This window comes from Hemitrygon akajei, chromosome 25, assembly GCF_048418815.1.
Source record: "Hemitrygon akajei chromosome 25, sHemAka1.3, whole genome shotgun sequence".
In the NCBI taxonomy this organism is placed as follows: Eukaryota; Metazoa; Chordata; class Chondrichthyes; order Myliobatiformes; family Dasyatidae; genus Hemitrygon; species Hemitrygon akajei.
Genome location: NC_133148.1, coordinates 4,754,514 through 4,778,944, shown reverse-complemented (window position 1 = coordinate 4,778,944; position 24,431 = coordinate 4,754,514).

Here is a 24,431-nt window from a genome sequence, read left to right as displayed (position 1 = left end):
TAGCACACTGATAAAATTGGTTGCATACTACTGTAAATCATATGGTAAGTAAAATAATGTTTACATCAAGTTAGATAGTAGTTTTCATCAAATTTCAGCTGAATGCATTACTTTCTATTCTATGTATTTTTAGTTAAGGATATGCACATAAGTAAGGGTGAGCTGGAACTGTATAGATATTGCATGCAGACTTTCAGAGACATGGAATACTCAAATGCAAGCTGAATTCAGGAACCTCCCTCATAATATTTGGAGTGGAACAGCCAATATCTTTGTTTAGTTCTGTAAAGGCAAATGTTCCATTGTGTACAAAAGGTAATGAAACTGAAAGTCACCTCTCGATCATTGGTAGCACATCATAAAATTGGTTGCATGCTACTCGAATCCTCTGGTAAGTAAAATAATAAGGTTTACATCAAGTTAGCACATACTAGTTTTCAGCAAAATTCAAATCTACACTCGATTGAGCTGAATGCATCACTTTCTGTACTATGCATTTTGAGATATGGATGTGTACATAACTACTCAGGCTCAGCTGGAATTGTATCGATATTGCATGTATACTACAGAGCAATAGAATACTCAAATGCAAGCTGAATTCAGGAACCTACCTCACAACATTTAGAGTGGAACAGCCAATATCTTTGTTTAGTTCTGTAAACGCTAATGTTCCATTGCGTACAAAAGGTGAGTTACTGAAAGCAACTCCTGGAAAATTTGTAGCACACTGATAAAATTGGTTGCATACTACACTAAATCATATGGTAAGTAAAATAATGTTTACATCAAGTTAGCACATAGTAGTTTTCAGCAAAATTCAAATCTACACTCGATTGAGCTGAATGCATCACTTTCTGTACTATGCATTTTGAGATATGGATGTGTACATAACTACTCAGGGTGAGATGGAACTGTATAGATATTGCATGTCTTCTACTCGGAGCAATGGAATACTCAAATGCAAGCTGAATTTAGGAACCTACCTCACAACATCTAGAGTGGAACAGCCAATATCTTTAGTTCTGTAAACGCAACTGTTCCATTGCGTACAAAAGGTGAGTTACTTAAAGCAACTCCTAGAAAATTGGTAGCGCACTGATAAAATCGGTTGCATTCTACACTAAATCATATGGCAAGTAAAATAACATGGTTTACATATAGTAGTTTTCAGCAAAATTCAAATCTACACTCGTTGAGCTGAATGCATCACTTTCTGTACTATGCATTTTGAGATATGGATGTGTACATAACTACTCAGGCTCAGCTGGAATTGTATCAATATTGCATGTATACTACAGAGCAATAGAATACTCAAATGCAAGCTGAATTCAGGAACCTACCTCACAACATTTAGAGTGGAACAGCCAATATCTTTGTTTAGTTCTGTAAACGCTAATGTTCCATTGCGTACAAAAGGTGAGTTACTGAAAGCAACTCCTGGAAAATTTGTAGCACACTGATAAAATTGGTTGCATTCTACACTAAATCATATGGCAAGTAAAATAACATGGTTTACATATAGTAGTTTTCTGCAAAATTCAACTCTGCACTCTATTGAGCTAAATGCATTATTTTCTATTCTATGCATTTTGAGTTATGGATGTGTACATAACTACTCAGGATCAGCTGGAACTGTGTAGATATTGCATGTCTTCTACTCAGAGCAACGGAATAGTGAATGGCAAGCTGAATTCAGGAACCTACCTCACAACATCTCGAGTGGAACAGCCAATATCTTTGTTTAGTTCTGTAAACGCAACTGTTCCATTGCGTACAAAAGGTGAGTTACTTAAAGCAACTCCTAGAAAATTGGTAGCACCCTGATAAAATTGGTTGCATACTACTCTAAAGCATATGTTAAGTAAAATAATAAGGTTAACATCAAGTTAGCACATAGTAGTATTCAGCAAAATTCAAATCTATACTCGATTGAGCTGAATGCATTACTTTGTATTTTGGTTAAGGATGTGTACATAACTACTCAGGATCAGCTGGAACTGTGTAGATATTGCATGTATACTACAGAGCAATTGAATACTCAAATGCAAGCTGAATTCAGGAACCTACCACACAACATTTAGAGTGGAACAGCCAATATCTTTGTTTAGCTCTGTAAACGCTAATGTTCCATTGCGTACAAAAGGTGAGTTACTGAAAGCAACTCCTGGAAAATTTGTAGCAGACTGATAAAATTGGTTGCATTCTACACTAAATCATATGGCAAGTAAAATAACATGGTTTACATATAGTAGTTTTCAGCAAAATTCAACTCTACACTCTATTGAGCTAAATGCATTATTTTCTATTCTATGCATTTTGAGATATGGATTTGTACATAACTGCTCAGGATCAGCTGGAATTGTATAGATATTGCATGTCTTCTACTCAGAGCAATGGAATAGTGAAAGGCAAGCTGAATTCAGGAACCTACCTGATAACATTCAGAGTGGAACAGCCAATATTAGTTCTGTAAACTAATATTCCATTGCGTACAAAATTCGAGTTTCTGAAAGCAACTCCTGGAAAATTTGTAGCACACTGATAAAATTGGTTGCATACTACTCTAAATCATATGGTAAGTAAAATAATAAACTTTACATCAAGTTAGCACATAGTAGTTTTCAGCAAAATTCAAATCTACACTCGATTGAGCTGAATGCATCACTTTCTGTACTATGCATTTTGAGATATGGATGTGTACATAACTACTCAGGGTGAGATGGAACTGTATAGATATTGCATGTCTTCTACTCGGAGCAATGGAATACTCAAATGCAAGCTGAATTTAGGAACCTACCTCACAACATCTAGAGTGGAACAGCCAATATCTTTAGTTCTGTAAACGCAACTGTTCCATTGCGTACAAAAGGTGAGTTACTTAAAGCAACTCCTAGAAAATTGGTAGCGCACTGATAAAATCGGTTGCATTCTACACTAAATCATATGGCAAGTAAAATAACATGGTTTACATATAGTAGTTTTCAGCAAAATTCAAATCTACACTCGTTGAGCTGAATGCATCACTTTCTGTACTATGCATTTTGAGATATGGATGTGTACATAACTACTCAGGCTCAGCTGGAATTGTATCAATATTGCATGTATACTACAGAGCAATAGAATACTCAAATGCAAGCTGAATTCAGGAACCTACCTCACAACATTTAGAGTGGAACAGCCAATATCTTTGTTTAGTTCTGTAAACGCTAATGTTCCATTGCGTACAAAAGGTGAGTTACTGAAAGCAACTCCTGGAAAATTTGTAGCACACTGATAAAATTGGTTGCATTCTACACTAAATCATATGGCAAGTAAAATAACATGGTTTACATATAGTAGTTTTCTGCAAAATTCAACTCTGCACTCTATTGAGCTAAATGCATTATTTTCTATTCTATGCATTTTGAGATATGGATGTGTACATAACTACTCAGGATCAGCTGGAACTGTGTAGATATTGCATGTCTTCTACTCAGAGCAACGGAATAGTGAATGGCAAGCTGAATTCAGGAACCTACCTCACAACATCTCGAGTGGAACAGCCAATATCTTTGTTTAGTTCTGTAAACGCAACTGTTCCATTGCGTACAAAAGGTGAGTTACTTAAAGCAACTCCTAGAAAATTGGTAGCACCCTGATAAAATTGGTTGCATACTACTCTAAAGCATATGTTAAGTAAAATAATAAGGTTAACATCAAGTTAGCACATAGTAGTATTCAGCAAAATTCAAATCTATACTCGATTGAGCTGAATGCATTACTTTGTATTTTGGTTAAGGATGTGTACATAACTACTCAGGATCAGCTGGAACTGTGTAGATATTGCATGTATACTACAGAGCAATTGAATACTCAAATGCAAGCTGAATTCAGGAACCTACCTCACAACATTTAGAGTGGAACAGCCAATATCTTTGTTTAGCTCTGTAAACGCTAATGTTCCATTGCGTACAAAAGGTGAGTTACTGAAAGCAACTCCTGGAAAATTTGTAGCAGACTGATAAAATTGGTTGCATTCTACACTAAATCATATGGCAAGTAAAATAACATGGTTTACATATAGTAGTTTTCAGCAAAATTCAACTCTACACTCTATTGAGCTAAATGCATTATTTTCTATTCTATGCATTTTGAGATATGGATTTGTACATAACTGCTCAGGATCAGCTGGAATTGTATAGATATTGCATGTCTTCTACTCAGAGCAATGGAATAGTGAAAGGCAAGCTGAATTCAGGAACCTACCTGATAACATTCAGAGTGGAACAGCCAATATTAGTTCTGTAAACTAATATTCCATTGCGTACAAAATTCGAGTTTCTGAAAGCAACTCCTGGAAAATTTGTAGCACACTGATAAAATTGGTTGCATACTACTCTAAATCATATGGTAAGTAAAATAATAAACTTTACATCAAGTTAGCACATAGTAGTTTTCAGCAAAATTCAAATCTACACTCGTTGAGCTGAATGCATCACTTTCAGTACTATGCATTTTGAGATATGGATGTGTACATAACTACTCAGGCTCAGCTGGAATTGTATCGATATTGCATGTATACTACAGAGCAATAGAATACTCAAATGCAAGCTGAATTCAGGAACCTACCTCACAACATTTAGAGTGGAACAGCCAATATCTTTGTTTAGTTCTGTAAACGCTAATGTTCCATTGCGTACAAAAGGTGAGTTACTGAAAGCAACTCCTGGAAAATTTGTAGCACACTGATAAAATTGGTTGCATTCTACACTAAATCATATGGCAAGTAAAATAACATGGTTTACATATAGTAGTTTTCTGCAAAATTCAACTCTGCACTCTATTGAGCTAAATGCATTATTTTCTATTCTATGCATTTTGAGATATGGATGTGTACATAACTACTCAGGATCAGCTGGAACTGTGTAGATATTGCATGTCTTCTTCTCAGAGCAACGGAATAGTGAATGGCAAGCTGAATTCAGGAACCTACCTCACAACATCTCGAGTGGAACAGCCAATATCTTTGTTTAGTTCTGTAAACGCAACTGTTCCATTGCGTACAAAAGGTGAGTTACTTAAAGCAACTCCTAGAAAATTGGTAGCACACTGATAAAATTGGTTGCATACTACTCTAAAGCATATGTTAAGTAAAATAATAAGGTTAACATCAAGTTAGCACATAGTAGTATTCAGCAAAATTCAAATCTATACTCGATTGAGCTGAATGCATTACTTTGTATTTTGGTTAAGGATGTGTACATAACTACTCAGGATCAGCTGGAACTGTGTAGATATTGCATGTATACTACAGAGCAATTGAATACTCAAATGCAAGCTGAATTCAGGAACCTACCTCACAACATTTAGAGTGGAACAGCCAATATCTTTGTTTAGCTCTGTAAACGCTAATGTTCCATTGCGTACAAAAGGTGAGTTACTGAAAGCAACTCCTGGAAAATTTGTAGCAGACTGATAAAATTGGTTGCATTCTACACTAAATCATATGGCAAGTAAAATAACATGGTTTACATATAGTAGTTTTCAGCAAAATTCAACTCTACACTCTATTGAGCTAAATGCATTATTTTCTATTCTATGCATTTTGAGATATGGATTTGTACATAACTGCTCAGGATCAGCTGGAATTGTATAGATATTGCATGTCTTCTACTCAGAGCAATGGAATAGTGAAAGGCAAGCTGAATTCAGGAACCTACCTGATAACATTCAGAGTGGAACAGCCAATATTAGTTCTGTAAACTAATATTCCATTGCGTACAAAATTCGAGTTTCTGAAAGCAACTCCTGGAAAATTTGTAGCACACTGATAAAATTGGTTGCATACTACTCTAAATCATATGGTAAGTAAAATAATAAACTTTACATCAAGTTAGCACATAGTAGTTTTCAGCAAAATTCAAATCTACACTCGTTGAGCTGAATGCATCACTTTCAGTACTATGCATTTTGAGATATGGATGTGTACATAACTACTCAGGCTCAGCTGGAATTGTATCGATATTGCATGTATACTACAGAGCAATAGAATACTCAAATGCAAGCTGAATTCAGGAACCTACCTCACAACATTTAGAGTGGAACAGCCAATATCTTTGTTTAGTTCTGTAAACGCTAATGTTCCATTGCGTACAAAAGGTGAGTTACTGAAAGCAACTCCTGGAAAATTTGTAGCACACTGATAAAATTGGTTGCATTCTACACTAAATCATATGGCAAGTAAAATAACATGGTTTACATATAGTAGTTTTCTGCAAAATTCAACTCTGCACTCCATTGAGCTAAATGCATTATTTTCTATTCTATGCATTTTGAGATATGGATGTGTACATAACTACTCAGGATCAGCTGGAACTGTGTAGATATTGCATGTCTTCTACTCAGAGCAACGGAATAGTGAATGGCAAGCTGAATTCAGGAACCTACCTCACAACATCTCGAGTGGAACAGCCAATATCTTTGTTTAGTTCTGTAAACGCAACTGTTCCATTGCGTACAAAAGGTGAGTTACTTAAAGCAACTCCTAGAAAATTGGTAGCACCCTGATAAAATTGGTTGCATACTACTCTAAAGCATATGTTAAGTAAAATAATAAGGTTAACATCAAGTTAGCACATAGTAGTATTCAGCAAAATTCAAATCTATACTCGATTGAGCTGAATGCATTACTTTGTATTTTGGTTAAGGATGTGTACATAACTACTCAGGATCAGCTGGAACTGTGTAGATATTGCATGTATACTACAGAGCAATTGAATACTCAAATGCAAGCTGAATTCAGGAACCTACCTCACAACATTTAGAGTGGAACAGCCAATATCTTTGTTTAGCTCTGTAAACGCTAATGTTCCATTGCGTACAAAAGGTGAGTTACTGAAAGCAACTCCTGGAAAATTTGTAGCAGACTGATAAAATTGGTTGCATTCTACACTAAATCATATGGCAAGTAAAATAACATGGTTTACATATAGTAGTTTTCAGCAAAATTCAACTCTACACTCTATTGAGCTAAATGCATTATTTTCTATTCTATGCATTTTGAGATATGGATTTGTACATAACTGCTCAGGATCAGCTGGAATTGTATAGATATTGCATGTCTTCTACTCAGAGCAATGGAATAGTGAAAGGCAAGCTGAATTCAGGAACCTACCTGATAACATTCAGAGTGGAACAGCCAATATTAGTTCTGTAAACTAATATTCCATTGCGTACAAAATTCGAGTTTCTGAAAGCAACTCCTGGAAAATTTGTAGCACACTGATAAAATTGGTTGCATACTACTCTAAATCATATGGTAAGTAAAATAATAAACTTTACATCAAGTTAGCACATAGTAGTTTTCAGCAAAATTCAAATCTACACTCGTTGAGCTGAATGCATCACTTTCAGTACTATGCATTTTGAGATATGGATGTGTACATAACTACTCAGGCTCAGCTGGAATTGTATCGATATTGCATGTATACTACAGAGCAATAGAATACTCAAATGCAAGCTGAATTCAGGAACCTACCTCACAACATTTAGAGTGGAACAGCCAATATCTTTGTTTAGTTCTGTAAACGCTAATGTTCCATTGCGTACAAAAGGTGAGTTACTGAAAGCAACTCCTGGAAAATTTGTAGCACACTGATAAAATTGGTTGCATTCTACACTAAATCATATGGCAAGTAAAATAACATGGTTTACATATAGTAGTTTTCTGCAAAATTCAACTCTGCACTCTATTGAGCTAAATGCATTATTTTCTATTCTATGCATTTTGAGATATGGATGTGTACATAACTACTCAGGATCAGCTGGAACTGTGTAGATATTGCATGTCTTCTTCTCAGAGCAACGGAATAGTGAATGGCAAGCTGAATTCAGGAACCTACCTCACAACATCTCGAGTGGAACAGCCAATATCTTTGTTTAGTTCTGTAAACGCAACTGTTCCATTGCGTACAAAAGGTGAGTTACTTAAAGCAACTCCTAGAAAATTGGTAGCACACTGATAAAATTGGTTGCATACTACTCTAAAGCATATGTTAAGTAAAATAATAAGGTTAACATCAAGTTAGCACATAGTAGTATTCAGCAAAATTCAAATCTATACTCGATTGAGCTGAATGCATTACTTTGTATTTTGGTTAAGGATGTGTACATAACTACTCAGGATCAGCTGGAACTGTGTAGATATTGCATGTATACTACAGAGCAATTGAATACTCAAATGCAAGCTGAATTCAGGAACCTACCTCACAACATTTAGAGTGGAACAGCCAATATCTTTGTTTAGCTCTGTAAACGCTAATGTTCCATTGCGTACAAAAGGTGAGTTACTGAAAGCAACTCCTGGAAAATTTGTAGCAGACTGATAAAATTGGTTGCATTCTACACTAAATCATATGGCAAGTAAAATAACATGGTTTACATATAGTAGTTTTCAGCAAAATTCAACTCTACACTCTATTGAGCTAAATGCATTATTTTCTATTCTATGCATTTTGAGATATGGATTTGTACATAACTGCTCAGGATCAGCTGGAATTGTATAGATATTGCATGTCTTCTACTCAGAGCAATGGAATAGTGAAAGGCAAGCTGAATTCAGGAACCTACCTGATAACATTCAGAGTGGAACAGCCAATATTAGTTCTGTAAACTAATATTCCATTGCGTACAAAATTCGAGTTTCTGAAAGCAACTCCTGGAAAATTTGTAGCACACTGATAAAATTGGTTGCATACTACTCTAAATCATATGGTAAGTAAAATAATAAACTTTACATCAAGTTAGCACATAGTAGTTTTCAGCAAAATTCAAATCTACACTCGTTGAGCTGAATGCATCACTTTCAGTACTATGCATTTTGAGATATGGATGTGTACATAACTACTCAGGCTCAGCTGGAATTGTATCGATATTGCATGTATACTACAGAGCAATAGAATACTCAAATGCAAGCTGAATTCAGGAACCTACCTCACAACATTTAGAGTGGAACAGCCAATATCTTTGTTTAGTTCTGTAAACGCTAATGTTCCATTGCGTACAAAAGGTGAGTTACTGAAAGCAACTCCTGGAAAATTTGTAGCACACTGATAAAATTGGTTGCATACTACTGTAAATCATATGGTAAGTAAAATAATGTTTACATCAAGTTAGATAGTAGTTTTCATCAAATTTCAGCTGAATGCATTACTTTCTATTCTATGTATTTTTAGTTAAGGATATGCACATAAGTAAGGGTGAGCTGGAACTGTATAGATATTGCATGCAGACTTTCAGAGACATGGAATACTCAAATGCAAGCTGAATTCAGGAACCTCCCTCATAATATTTGGAGAAGAACAGCCAATATCTTTGTTTAGTTCTGTAAAGGCAAATGTTCCATTGTGTACAAAAGGTAATGAAACTGAAAGTCACCTCTCGATCATTGGTAGCACATCATAAAATTGGTTGCATGCTACTCTAATCGTCTGGTAAGTAAAATAATAAGGTTTACATCAAGTTAGCACATACTAGTTTTCAGCAAAATTCAAATCTACACTCGATTGAGCTGAATGCATCACTTTCTGTACTATGCATTTTGAGATATGGATGTGTACATAACTACTCAGGCTCAGCTGGAATTGTATCGATATTGCATGTATACTACAGAGCAATAGAATACTCAAATGCAAGCTGAATTCAGGAACCTACCTCACAACATTTAGAGTGGAACAGCCAATATCTTTGTTTAGTTCTGTAAACGCTAATGTTCCATTGCGTACAAAAGGTGAGTTACTGAAAGCAACTCCTGGAAAATTTGTAGCACACTGATAAAATTGGTTGCATTCTACACTAAATCATATGGCAAGTAAAATAACATGGTTTACATATAGTAGTTTTCTGCAAAATTCAACTCTGCACTCCATTGAGCTAAATGCATTATTTTCTATTCTATGCATTTTGAGATATGGATGTGTACATAACTACTCAGGATCAGCTGGAACTGTGTAGATATTGCATGTCTTCTACTCAGAGCAACGGAATAGTGAATGGCAAGCTGAATTCAGGAACCTACCTCACAACATCTCGAGTGGAACAGCCAATATCTTTGTTTAGTTCTGTAAACGCAACTGTTCCATTGCGTACAAAAGGTGAGTTACTTAAAGCAACTCCTAGAAAATTGGTAGCACACTGATAAAATTGTTTGCATACTACTCTAAAGCATATGTTAAGTAAAATAATAAGGTTAACATCAAGTTAGCACATAGTAGTATTCAGCAAAATTCAAATCTATACTCGATTGAGCTGAATGCATTAATTTGTATTTTGGTTAAGGATGTGTACATAACTACTAAGGATCAGCTGGAACTGTGTAGATATTGCATGTATACTACAGAGCAATTGAATACTCAAATGCAAGCTGAATTCAGGAACCTACCTCACAACATTTAGAGTGGAACAGCCAATATCTTTGTTTAGTTCTGTAAACGCTAATGTTCCATTGCGTACAAAAAGTGAGTTACTGAAAGCAACTCCTGGAAAATTTGTAGCACACTGATAAAATTGGTTGCATACTACTGTAAATCATATGGTAAGTAAAATAATGTTTACATCAAGTTAGATAGTAGTTTTCATCAAATTTCAGCTGAATGCATTACTTTCTATTCTATGTATTTTTAGTTAAGGATATGCACATAAGTAAGGGTGAGCTGGAACTGTATAGATATTGCATGCAGACTTTCAGAGACATGGAATACTCAAATGCAAGCTGAATTCAGGAACCTCCCTCATAATATTTGGAGAAGAACAGCCAATATCTTTGTTTAGTTCTGTAAAGGCAAATGTTCCATTGTGTACAAAAGGTAATGAAACTGAAAGTCACCTCTCGATCATTGGTAGCACATCATAAAATTGGTTGCATGCTACTCTAATCGTCTGGTAAGTAAAATAATAAGGTTTACATCAAGTTAGCACATACTAGTTTTCAGCAAAATTCAAATCTACACTCGATTGAGCTGAATGCATCACTTTCTGTACTATGCATTTTGAGATATGGATGTGTACATAACTACTCAGGCTCAGCTGGAATTGTATCGATATTGCATGTATACTACAGAGCAATAGAATACTCAAATGCAAGCTGAATTCAGGAACCTACCTCACAACATTTAGAGTGGAACAGCCAATATCTTTGTTTAGTTCTGTAAACGCTAATGTTCCATTGCGTACAAAAGGTGAGTTACTGAAAGCAACTCCTGGAAAATTTGTAGCACACTGATAAAATTGGTTGCATACTACACTAAATCATATGGTAAGTAAAATAATGTTTACATCAAGTTAGCACATAGTAGTTTTCAGCAAAATTCAAATCTACACTCGATTGAGCTGAATGCATCACTTTCTGTACTATGCATTTTGAGATATGGATGTGTACATAACTACTCAGGGTGAGATGGAACTGTATAGATATTGCATGTCTTCTACTCGGAGCAATGGAATACTCAAATGCAAGCTGAAATCAGGAACCTACCTCACAACATTTAGAGTGGAACAGCCAATATCTTTAGTTCTGTAAACGCAACTGTTCCATTGCGTACAAAAGGTGAGTTACTTAAAGCAACTCCTAGAAAATTGGTAGCGCACTGATAAAATCGGTTGCATTCTACACTAAATCATATGGCAAGTAAAATAACATGGTTTACATATAGTAGTTTTCAGCAAAATTCAAATCTACAGTCGTTGAGCTGAATGCATCACTTTCAGTACTATGCATTTTGAGATATGGATGTGTACATAACTACTCAGGCTCAGCTGGAATTGTATCAATATTGCATGTATACTACAGAGCAATAGAATACTCAAATGCAAGCTGAATTCAGGAACCTACCTCACAACATTTAGAGTGGAACAGCCAATATCTTTGTTTAGTTCTGTAAACGCTAATGTTCCATTGCGTACAAAAGGTGAGTTACTGAAAGCAACTCCTGGAAAATTTGTAGCACACTGATAAAATTGTTTGCATTCTACACTAAATCATATGGCAAGTAAAATAACATGGTTTACATATAGTAGTTTTCTGCAAAATCCAACTCTGCACTCTATTGAGCTAAATGCATTATTTTCTATTCTATGCATTTTGAGATATGGATGTGTACATAACTACTCAGGATCAGCTGGAACTGTGTAGATATTGCATGTCTTCTACTCAGAGCAACGGAATAGTGAATGGCAAGCTGAATTCAGGAACCTACCTCACAACATCTCGAGTGGAACAGCCAATATCTTTGTTTAGTTCTGTAAACGCAACTGTTCCATTGCGTACAAAAGGTGAGTTACTTAAAGCAACTCCTAGAAAATTGGTAGCACACTGATAAAATTGGTTGCATACTACTCTAAAGCATATGTTAAGTAAAATAATAAGGTTAACATCAAGTTAGCACATAGTAGTATTCAGCAAAATTCAAATCTATACTCGATTGAGCTGAATGCATTACTTTGTATTTTGGTTAAGGATGTGTACATAACTACTAAGGATCAGCTGGAACTGTGTAGATATTGCATGTATACTACAGAGCAATTGAATACTCAAATGCAAGCTGAATTCAGGAACCTACCTCACAACATTTAGAGTGGAACAGCCAATATCTTTGTTTAGTTCTGTAAACGCTAATGTTCCATTGCGTACAAAAAGTGAGTTACTGAAAGCAACTCCTGGAAAATTTGTAGCACACTGATAAAATTGGTTGCATACTACTGTAAATCATATGGTAAGTAAAATAATGTTTACATCAAGTTAGATAGTAGTTTTCATCAAATTTCAGCTGAATGCATTACTTTCTATTCTATGTATTTTTAGTTAAGGATATGCACATAAGTAAGGGTGAGCTGGAACTGTATAGATATTGCATGCAGACTTTCAGAGACATGGAATACTCAAATGCAAGCTGAATTCAGGAACCTCCCTCATAATATTTGGAGTGGAACAGCCAATATCTTTGTTTAGTTCTGTAAAGGCAAATGTTCCATTGTGTACAAAAGGTAATGAAACTGAAAGTCACCTCTCGATCATTGGTAGCACATCATAAAATTGGTTGCATGCTACTCGAATCCTCTGGTAAGTAAAATAATAAGGTTTACATCAAGTTAGCACATACTAGTTTTCAGCAAAATTCAAATCTACACTCGATTGAGCTGAATGCATCACTTTCTGTACTATGCATTTTGAGATATGGATGTGTACATAACTACTCAGGCTCAGCTGGAATTGTATCGATATTGCATGTATACTACAGAGCAATAGAATACTCAAATGCAAGCTGAATTCAGGAACCTACCTCACAACATTTAGAGTGGAACAGCCAATATCTTTGTTTAGTTCTGTAAACGCTAATGTTCCATTGCGTACAAAAGGTGAGTTACTGAAAGCAACTCCTGGAAAATTTGTAGCACACTGATAAAATTGGTTGCATACTACACTAAATCATATGGTAAGTAAAATAATGTTTACATCAAGTTAGCACATAGTAGTTTTCAGCAAAATTCAAATCTACACTCGATTGAGCTGAATGCATCACTTTCTGTACTATGCATTTTGAGATATGGATGTGTACATAACTACTCAGGGTGAGATGGAACTGTATAGATATTGCATGTCTTCTACTCGGAGCAATGGAATACTCAAATGCAAGCTGAAATCAGGAACCTACCTCACAACATTTAGAGTGGAACAGCCAATATCTTTAGTTCTGTAAACGCAACTGTTCCATTGCGTACAAAAGGTGAGTTACTTAAAGTAACTCCTAGAAAATTGGTAGCGCACTGATAAAATCGGTTGCATTCTACACTAAATCATATGGCAAGTAAAATAACATGGTTTACATATAGTAGTTTTCTGCAAAATTCAAATCTACACTCGATTGAGCTGAATGCATCACTTTCTGTACTATGCATTTTGAGATATGGATGTGTACATAACTACTCAGGCTCAGCTGGAATTGTATCGATATTGCATGTATACTACAGAGCAATAGAATACTCAAATACAAGCTGAAATCAGGAACCTACCTCACAACATTTAGAGTGGAACAGCCAATATCTTTGTTTAGTTCTGTAAACGCTAATGTTCCATTGCGTACAAAAGGTGAGTTACTGAAAGCAACTCCTGGAAAATTTGTAGCACACTGATAAAATTGGTTGCATACTACACTAAATCATATGGTAAGTAAAATAATGTTTACATCAAGTTAGCACATAGTAGTTTTCAGCAAAATTCAAATCTACACTCGATTGAGCTGAATGCATCACTTTCTGTACTATGCATTTTGAGATATGGATGTGTACATAACTACTCAGGGTGAGATGGAACTGTATAGATATTGCATGTCTTCTACTCGGAGCAATGGAATACTCAAATGCAAGCTGAAATCAGGAACCTACCTCACAACATTTAGAGTGGAACAGCCAATATCTTTAGTTCTGTAAACGCAACTGTTCCATTGCGTACAAAAGGTGAGTTACTTAAAGCAACTCCTAGAAAATTGGTAGCGCACTGATAAAATCGGTTGCATTCTACACTAAATCATATGGCAAGTAAAATAACATGGTTTACATATAGTAGTTTTCTGCAAAATTCAAATCTACACTCGATTGAGCTGAATGCATCACTTTCTGTACTATGCATTTTGAGATATGGATGTGTACATAACTACTCAGGCTCAGCTGGAATTGTATCGATATTGCATGTATACTACAGAGCAATAGAATACTCAAATACAAGCTGAAATCAGGAACCTACCTCACAACATTTAGAGTGGAACAGCCAATATCTTTGTTTAGTTCTGTAAACGCTAATGTTCCATTGCGTACAAAAGGTGAGTTACTGAAAGCAACTCCTGGAAAATTTGTAGCACACTGATAAAATTGGTTGCATACTACACTAAATCATATGGTAAGTAAAATAATGTTTACATCAAGTTAGCACATAGTAGTTTTCAGCAAAATTCAAATCTACACTCGATTGAGCTGAATGCATCACTTTCTGTACTATGCATTTTGAGATATGGATGTATACATAACTACTCAGGGTGAGATGGAACTGTATAGATATTGCATGTCTTCTACTCGGAGCAATGGAATACTCAAATGCAAGCTGAAATCAGGAACCTACCTCACAACATTTAGAGTGGAACAGCCAATATCTTTAGTTCTGTAAACGCAACTGTTCCATTGCGTACAAAAGGTGAGTTACTTAAAGCAACTCCTAGAAAATTGGTAGCGCACTGATAAAATCGGTTGCATTCTACACTAAATCATATGGCAAGTAAAATAACATGGTTTACATATAGTAGTTTTCTGCAAAATTCAAATCTACAGTCGATTGAGCTGAATGCATCACTTTCTGTACTATGCATTTTGAGATATGGATGTGTACATAACTACTCAGGCTCAGCTGGAATTGTATCGATATTGCATGTATACTACAGAGCAATAGAATACTCAAATGCAAGCTGAAATCAGGAACCTACCTCACAACATTTAGAGTGGAACAGCCAATATCTTTGTTTAGTTCTGTAAACGCCAATGTTCCATTGCGTACAAAAGGTGAGTTACTGAAAGCAACTCCTGGAAAATTTGTAGCACACTGATAAAATTGGTTGCATACTACTGTAAATCATATGGTAAGTAAAATAATGTTTACATCAAGTTAGATAGTAGTTTTCATCAAATTTCAGCTGAATGCATTACTTTCTATTCTATGTATTTTTAGTTAAGGATATGCACATAAGTAAGGGTGAGCTGGAACTGTATAGATATTGCATGCAGACTTTCAGAGACATGGAATACTCAAATGCAAGCTGAATTCAGGAACCTCCCTCATAATATTTGGAGTGGAACAGCCAATATCTTTGTTTAGTTCTGTAAAGGCAAATGTTCCATTGTGTACAAAAGGTAATGAAACTGAAAGTCACCTCTCGATCATTGGTAGCACATCATAAAATTGGTTGCATGCTACTCGAATCCTCTGGTAAGTAAAATAATAAGGTTTACATCAAGTTAGCACATACTAGTTTTCAGCAAAATTCAAATCTACACTCGATTGAGCTGAATGCATCACTTTCTGTACTATGCATTTTGAGATATGGATGTGTACATAACTACTCAGGCTCAGCTGGAATTGTATCGATATTGCATGTATACTACAGAGCAATAGAATACTCAAATGCAAGCTGAATTCAGGAACCTACCTCACAACATTTAGAGTGGAACAGCCAATATCTTTGTTTAGTTCTGTAAACGCTAATGTTCCATTGCGTACAAAAGGTGAGTTACTGAAAGCAACTCCTGGAAAATTTGTAGCACACTGATAAAATTGGTTGCATACTACACTAAATCATATGGTAAGTAAAATAATGTTTACATCAAGTTAGCACATAGTAGTTTTCAGCAAAATTCAAATCTACACTCGATTGAGCTGAATGCATCACTTTCTGTACTATGCATTTTGAGATATGGATGTGTACATAACTACTCAGGGTGAGATGGAACTGTATAGATATTGCATGTCTTCTACTCGGAGCAATGGAATACTCAAATGCAAGCTGAAATCAGGAACCTACCTCACAACATTTAGAGTGGAACAGCCAATATCTTTAGTTCTGTAAACGCAACTGTTCCATTGCGTACAAAAGGTGAGTTACTTAAAGTAACTCCTAGAAAATTGGTAGCGCACTGATAAAATCGGTTGCATTCTACACTAAATCATATGGCAAGTAAAATAACATGGTTTACATATAGTAGTTTTCTGCAAAATTCAAATCTACACTCGATTGAGCTGAATGCATCACTTTCTGTACTATGCATTTTGAGATATGGATGTGTACATAACTACTCAGGCTCAGCTGGAATTGTATCGATATTGCATGTATACTACAGAGCAATAGAATACTCAAATACAAGCTGAAATCAGGAACCTACCTCACAACATTTAGAGTGGAACAGCCAATATCTTTGTTTAGTTCTGTAAACGCTAATGTTCCATTGCGTACAAAAGGTGAGTTACTGAAAGCAACTCCTGGAAAATTTGTAGCACACTGATAAAATTGGTTGGATACTACACTAAATCATATGGTAAGTAAAATAATATTTACATCAAGTTAGCACATAGTAGTTTTCAGCAAAATTCAAATCTACACTCGATTGAGCTGAATGCATCACTTTCTGTACTATGCATTTTGAGATATGGATGTGTACATAACTACTCAGGGTGAGATGGAACTGTATAGATATTGCATGTCTTCTACTCGGAGCAATGGAATACTCAAATGCAAGCTGAAATCAGGAACCTACCTCACAACATTTAGAGTGGAACAGCCAATATCTTTAGTTCTTTAAACGCAACTGTTCCATTGCGTACAAAAGGTGAGTTACTTAAAGCAACTCCTAGAAAATTGGTAGCGCACTGATAAAATCGGTTGCATTCTACACTAAATCATATGGCAAGTAAAATAACATGGTTTACATATAGTAGTTTTCTGCAAAATTCAAATCTACACTCGATTGAGCTGAATGCATCACTTTCTGTACTATGCATTTTGAGATATGGATGTGTACATAACTACTCAGGCTCAGCTGGAATTGTATCGATATTGCATGTATACTACAGAGCAATAGAATACTCAAATACAAGCTGAAATCAGGAACCTTCCTCACAACATTTAGAGTGGAACAGCCAATATCTTTGTTTAGTTCTGTAAACGCTAATGTTCCATTGCGTACAAAAGGTGAGTTACTGAAAGCAACTCCTGGAAAATTTGTAGCACACTGATAAAATTGGTTGCATACTACACTAAATCATATGGTAAGTAAAATAATGTTTACATCAAGTTAGCACATAGTAGTTTTCAGCAAAATTCAAATCTACACTCGATTGAGCTGAATGCATCACTTTCTGTACTATGCATTTTGAGATATGGATGTATACATAACTACTCAGGGTGAGATGGAACTGTATAGATATTGCATGTCTTCTACTCGGAGCAATGGAATACTCAAATGCAAGCTGAAATCAGGAACCTACCTCACAACATTTAGAGTGGAACAGCCAATATCTTTAGTTCTGTAAACGCAACTGTTCCATTGCGTACAAAAGGTGAGTTACTTAAAGCAACTCCTAGAAAATTGGTAGCGCACTGATAAAATCGGTTGCATTCTACACTAAATCATATGGCAAGTAAAATAACATGGTTTACATATAGTAGTTTTCTGCAAAATTCAAATCTACAGTCGATTGAGCTGAATGCATCACTTTCTGTACTATGCATTTTGAGATATGGATGTGTACATAACTACTCAGGCTCAGCTGGAATTGTATCGATATTGCATGTATACTACAGAGCAATAGAATACTCAAATGCAAGCTGAAATCAGGAACCTACCTCACAACATTTAGAGTGGAACAGCCAATATCTTTGTTTAGTTCTGTAAACGCCAATGTTCCATTGTGTACAAAAGGTGAGTTACTGAAAGCAACTCCTGGAAAATTTGTAGCACACTGATAAAATTGGTTGCATTCTACACTAAATCATATGGCAAGTAAAATAACATGGTTTACATATAGTAGTTTTCAGCAAATTTCAATTGTACACACTATTGAGATGAATGCATTACTTTGTATTCTATGCATTTTGGTTAAGGATGAGTACATAACTACTCAGGATCAGCTGGAATTGTATAGATATTGCATGTCTTCTACTCAGAGCAATGGAATAGTGAAAGGCAAGCTGAATTCAGGAACCTCCCTCATAATATTTAGAGTGGAACAGCCAATATCTTTGTTTCTGTAAACGCTAATGTTCCATTGTGTACAAAATTCAACTGTTCACTCTATTGAGCTGAATGCATTACTTTGTATTTTGGTTAAGGATGTGTACATAACTACTCAGGATCAGCTGGAACTGTGTAGATATTGCATGTCTTCTACTCAGAGCAACGGAATAGTGAATGGCAAGCTGAATTCAGGAACCTACCTCACAACATCTCGAGTGGAACAGCCAATATCTTTGTTTAGTTCTGTAAACGCAACTGTTCCATTGCGTACAAAAGGTGAGTTACTTAAAGCAACTCCTAGAAAATTGGTAGCACACTGATAAAATTGGTTGCATACTACTCTAAAGCATATGTTAAGTAAAATAATAAGGTTAACATCAAGTTAGCACATAGTAGTATTCAGCAAAATTCAAATCTATACTCGATTGAGCTGAATGCATTACTTTGTATTTTGGTTAAGGATGTGTACATAACTACTAAAGATCAGCTGGAACTGTGTAGATATTGCATGTATACTACAGAGCAATTGAATACTCAAATGCAAGCTGAATTCAGGAACCTACCTCACAACATTTAGAGTGGAACAGCCAATATCTTTGTTTAGCTCTGTAAACGCTAATGTTCCATTGCGTACAAAAGGTGAGTTACTGAAAGCAACTCCTGGAAAATTTGTAGCAGACTGATAAAATTGGTTGCATTCTACACTAAATCATATGGCAAGTAAAATAACACGGTTTACATATAGTAGTTTTCAGCAAAATTCAACTCTACACTCTATTGAGCTAAATGCATTATTTTCTATTCTATGCATTTTGAGATATGGATTTGTACATAACTGCTCAGGATCAGCTGGAATTGTATAGATATTGCATGTCTTCTACTCAGAGCAATGGAATAGTGAAAGGCAAGCTGAATTCAGGAACCTACCTGATAACATTCAGAGTGGAACAGCCAATATTAGTTCTGTAAACTAATATTCCATTGCGTACAAAATTCGAGTTTCTGAAAGCAACTCCTGGAAAATTTGTAGCACACTGATAAAATTGGTTGCATACTACTCTAAATCATATGGTAAGTAAAATAATAAACTTTACATCAAGTTAGCACATAGTAGTTTTCAGCAAAATTCAAATCTACACTCGTTGAGCTGAATGCATCACTTTCAGTACTATGCATTTTGAGATATGGATGTGTACATAACTACTCAGGCTCAGCTGGAATTGTATCGATATTGCATGTATACTACAGAGCAATAGAATACTCAAATGCAAGCTGAATTTAGGAACCTACCTCACAACATCTCGAGTGGAACAGCCAATATCTTTGTTTAGTTCTGTAAACGCAACTGTTCCATTGCGTACAAAAGGTGAGTTACTGAAAGCAACTCCTGGAAAATTTATAGCACACTGATAAAATTGGTTGCATTCTACACTAAATCATATGGCAAGTAAAATAACATGGTTTACATATAGTAGTTTTCTGCAAAATTCAACTCTGCACTCTATTGAGCTAAATGCATTATTTTCTATTCTATGCATTTTGAGATATGGATGTGTACATAACTGCTCAGGATCAGCTGGAATTGTATAGATATTGCATGTCTTCAACTCGGAGCAATGGAATAGTGAAAGGCAAGCTGAATTCAGGAACCTACCTGATAACATTCAGAGTGGAACAGCCAATATCTTTGTTTAGTTCTGTAAACGCCAATGTTCCATTGTGTACAAAAGGTGAGTTACTGAAAGCAACTCCTGGAAAATTTGTAGCACACTGATAAAATTGGTTGCATTCTACACTAAATCATATGGCAAGTATAATAACATGGTTTACATATAGTAGTTTTCAGCAAAATTCAATTGTACACACTATTGAGATGAATGCATTACTTTGTATTCTATGCATTTTGGTTAAGGATGAGTACATAACTACTCAGGATCAGCTGGAACTGTGTAGATATTGCATGTCTTCTACTCAGAGCAACGGAATAGTGAAAGGCAAGCTGAATTCAGGAACCTACCTCACAACATCTCTGGAACAGCCAATATCTTTGTTTAGTTCTGTAAATGCAACTGTTCCATTGCGTACAAAAGGTGAGTTACTTAAAGCAACTCCTAGAAAATTGGTAGCACACTGATAAAATTGGTTGCATACTACTCTAAATCATATGGAAAGTAAAATAACATGGTTTACATGTAGTAGTTTTCTGCAAAATTCAAATCTACTATTGAGCTGAATGCATTACTTTCTATTCTATGCATTTTGAGATATGGATTTGTACATAACTGCTCAGGATCAGCTGGAATTGTATAGATATTGCATGTCTTCTACCCAGAGGAATGGAATAGTGAAAGGCAAGCTGAATTCAGGAACCTACCTGATAACATTCAGAGTGGAACAGCCAATATTAGTTCTGTAAACTCTAATATTCCATTGCGTACAAAATTCGAGTTTCTGAAAGCAACTCCTGGAAAATTTGTAGCACACTGATAAAATTGGTTGCATACTACTCTAAATCATATGGTAAGTAAAATAATAAGGTTTTCATCAAGTTAGCACATAGTAGTTTTCAGCAAAATTCAAATCTACACTCGATTGAGCTGAATGCATCACTTTCTGTACTATGCATTTTGAGATATGGATGTGTACATAACTACTCAGGCTCAGCTGGAATTGTATCGATATTGCATGTATACTACAGAGCAATAGAATACTCAAATGCAAGCTGAATTCAGGAACCTACCTCACAACATTTAGAGTGGAACAGCCAATATCTTTGTTTAGCTCTGTAAACGCAACTGTTCCATTGCGTACAAAAGGTGAGTTACTTAAAGCAACTCCTAGAAAATTGGTAGCACACTGATAAAATTAGTTGCATACTACTCTAAAGCATATGGTAAGTAAAATAATAAGGTTAACATCAAGTTAGCACATAGTAGTTTTCAGCTAAATGTTGTGAGGTAGGTTCCTGAATTCAGCTTGCATTTGAGTATTCTATTGCTCTGTAGTATACATGCAATATCTACACAGTTCCAGCTGATCCTGAGTAGTTATGTAAACATTCTTAACCAAAATACAAAGTAATGCATTCAGCTCAAACGAGTATAGATTAGAATTTTGCTGAAAACTACTATGTGCTAACTTGATGTAAAGTTTATTATTTTATTTTCCATATGATTTAGAGTAGTATGCAACCAATTTTATCAGTGTGCTACCAATTTTCTAGGAGTTGCTTTAAGTAACTCACCTTTTGTACGCACTGGAACAGTTGCGTTTACAGAATTAAACAAAGATATTGGCTGTTCCAGAGATGTTGTGAGGTAGGTTCCTGAATTCAGCTTGCCTTTCACTATTCCGTTGCTCAGAGTAGAAGACATGCAATATCTACACAGTTCCAGCTGATCCTGAGTAGTTATGTACACATCCTTAACCAACATGCATAGAAGACAAAGTAATGCATTCATCTCAATAGTGTGTACAGTTGAATTTTGCTGAAAACAACTATGTGCTAACTTGATGTAAACATTATTTTACGTACCATATGATTTAGTGTAGTATGCAACCAATTTTATCAGTGTGCTACAAATTTTCCAGGAGTTGCTTTCAGTAACTCACCTTTTGTACGCAATGGAACATTAGCGTTTACAGAACTAAACAAAGATATTGGCTGTTCCACTCTAAATGTTGTGAGGTAGGTTCCTGAATTCAGCTTGCCTTTGACAATTCCATTGCACTGAGTAGAAAACATGCAATATCTATACAGTTCCAGCTGATCCTGAGTAGTTGTGTACACATCCATATCTCAAAATGCATAGTAAAAAAAGTCATGTCTTCAGCCCAGTAGTGTATAGTTGAATTTTGCTGAAAACTACTGTGAGCTAACTTGATGTAAACATTATTTTACTTACCATATGATTTAGTGTAGTATGCAACCAATTTTATCAGTGTGCTACCAATATTCCAGGAGTTACTTTCAGTAGCTCACCTTTTGTACGCAATGGAACATTAGCGTTTACAGAACGAAATAACGATATTGGCTGTTCCACTCTAAATGTTGTGAGGTAGGTTCCTGAATTCAGCTTGCATTTGAGTATTCCATGGCTCTGAGCAGTATTCATGCAATATCTATACAGTTCCAGCTCACCCTGAGTAGTGATGCACACATCCTTAACTCAAAATGCATAGAATAGAAGGTAATGCATTCAGCTCAATCGAGTGTAGATTGAAATTTTGCTGAAAACTACTATGTGCTAACTTGATGTAAACCTTATTATTTTACTTACCAGACGATTAGAGTAGCATGCAACCAATTTTATGATGTGCTACCAATGATCGAGAGGTGACTTTCAGTTTCATTACCTTTTGTACACAATGGAACATTTGTCTTTACAGAACTAAACAAAGATATTGGCTGTTCCACTCCAAATATTATGAGGGAGGTTCCTGAATTCAGCTTGCATTTGAGTATTCCATGTCTCTGAAAGTCTGCATGCAATATCTATACAGTTCCAGCTCACCCTTACTTATGTGCATATCCTTAACTAAAAATACATAGAATAGAAAGTAATGCATTCAGCTGAAATTTGATGAAAACTACTATCTAACTTGATGTAAACATTATTTTACTTACCATATGATTTACAGTAGTATGCAACCAATTTTATCAGTGTGCTACAAATTTTCCAGGAGTTGCTTTCAGTAACTCACCTTTTGTACGCAATGGAACATTAGCGTTTACAGAACTAAACAAAGAAATTGGCTGTTCCACTCTAAATATTATGAGGGAGGTTCCTGAATTCAGCTTGCATTTGAGTATTCCATTTCTCTGAAAGTGTGCATGCAATATCTATACAGTTCCAGCTCACCCTTACTTATGTGCATATCCTTAACTAAAAATACATACAATAGAAAGTAATGCATTCAGCTCAAATTTGAAGAAAACTACTATCTAACTTGAAGTATACATTATTTTACACCATATAATTTAGAGTAGTATGCAACTAATTTTATGTGTGCTAAAAATGTTGGACAAGTTACTTCCAGTAACATCACCTTTTGTACACAATGTAACATTAGCGTTTACAGAAATAAACAAATATACTAGCTGTTCCACTCTAAATGTTGTGAGGTAGATTCCTGAATTCAGCTTGCCTTTGACAATTCCATTGCACTGAGTAGAAAACATGCAATATCTATACAGTTCCAGCTGATCCTGAGTAGTTGTGTACACATCCATATCTCAAAATGCATAGTAAAAAAAGTCATGTCTTCAGCCCAGTAGTGTATATTTGAATTTTGCTGAAAACTACTGTGAGCTAACTTGATGTAACCATTATTTTACTTACCATATGATTTAGTGTAGTATGCAACCAATTTTATCAGTGTGCTACCAATTTTATTTCTGTAAACGGTAATGTTCCATTGCGTACAAAAGGTGAGTTACTTAAAGCAACTAGAAAATTGGTAGCACACTGATAAAATTGGTTGCATTCTACACTAAATCATATGGCAAGTAAAATAACATGGTTTACATATAGTAGTTTTCAGCAAAATTCAAATCTACACTCGTTGAGCTGAATGCATCACTTTCAGTACTATGCATTTTGAGATATGGATGTGTACATAACTAC